Here is a 1,328-nt window from a genome sequence, read left to right as displayed (position 1 = left end):
GTAACTGTAAAATTGGGAGCGATATTCCTCAAGCAATGAAGCTTCAGATATATATTTCAGAATGTGCTCTCAAGCTGGTTAAGTAAATTAAATGTGAAACTTAAGAAGTTGGAAATGATATAGACTTAACACTCAATAGCTATGGAAGAATGTTTAGTTTGGTGGCCTGTAAGCACAATTTTATGAGGTAAAGAGCATCTTGACTCTACCAACACCTGACTTTAAGGACATCCTGTCTCATCAAACAAGATTATACTGTTTATGCAAAAGACATGAAATTTGGGTCAATGTGCTATTTTTAACAATAACTGAAAGTGGATAAAAACCATTGTTATAATGCTCCTTATTAAATGTTAGGCCTGCCTTGGGCCTGCCTTCCACTAGTCATACTATTGTAGGAGTGATGTGAGCATCTTACCTCTTCATTGTCAAACAGACAGATGAGGCGGATGTTTGGGTCTTGACTCAGGCTGTTTCCCTTGCATGACTCAATCAAAGCCTAAAAATGAGTAATAACAGCTGAAAATTATGTAATACATGTACAAATAACATTGTATATACATCCAATAATGCTTAATTTGTTTTTAATAAAATACAGTTCAACCACAGCCACACAATGCTGGACTGAGGGGGATTGGGAGAAGGAAAATGTTCATAAATTAGCAATTCAGAAAAACACTAATCTTTGAAGTTCAGAAGTTTTGGATATTATTACCTCAGTGGCACAGTATGCATTCAGAAGATTATCCAGTCTAGGTGCAAAAATGAACTCTTCAAGGATTCCACCGATAGCCTGTGAAAATGAGCATTATATGATTTAAAACCTTACCATTGTACTTGTTTTAGGAAGAAATATACATACTCCTTGCTTTATCTTGCTTTGAACACAATGTATGTAATTCCTGTTTATATTAGCTATTCACTGGTACATGTACAATGAAAACAAAATATATACATAGATGTGTAACAATTCTTTAATTTCATTATTTTTCACATACATTGCAAAAGCTAAATTAAGAAAAAAAATAGCAATAACAGATTGGTAATAACCAACATTTATTATTTCAAATAAATAATAACTGTATGCAAGTTTATCATAAGTTTACATATTCATTGTAGTTCAGTTGTTTTATTGCACTCATACTCTTTATAAATAATAGTTATATACATTTTCTGAATAATATTGATGAGATGATCATCATTTCTGGCTGTTCTATAACATGTAACTTACAGCTGGTTGTGTGTCGGCAAGGCAGAGCTCAAAATCCAACATTTGTTCTGGCTGGATCCTGAGTTCATCACAGATCAATTTTACGAGTAATGGCTGG

At 33.1% G+C, this 1,328-nt stretch overlaps 1 long non-coding RNA gene across 1 annotated transcript; it reads right to left on the bottom strand.

The window, feature by feature from the left end:
- Positions 1 to 415: 415 nt before the first annotated feature.
- LOC110443993 lies at positions 416 to 1,322 on the bottom strand. The gene is made up of 3 exons (XR_002462173.1): positions 1,232 to 1,322; positions 716 to 793; positions 416 to 499 (listed from the first exon to the last, which is right to left on the bottom strand). It is a non-coding gene; the product is annotated as an uncharacterized LOC110443993 (long non-coding RNA).
- Between the last annotated feature and the right edge of the window lie 6 nt (positions 1,323 to 1,328).

Source organism: Mizuhopecten yessoensis, unplaced genomic scaffold (genome assembly GCF_002113885.1).
Source record: "Mizuhopecten yessoensis strain PY_sf001 unplaced genomic scaffold, ASM211388v2 hete_35922216, whole genome shotgun sequence".
Taxonomy (NCBI): domain Eukaryota; kingdom Metazoa; phylum Mollusca; class Bivalvia; order Pectinida; family Pectinidae; genus Mizuhopecten; species Mizuhopecten yessoensis.
The sequence above is the reverse complement of the archived record's forward strand: the minus strand, read 5'-3'. Positions and strand labels throughout refer to the sequence as shown.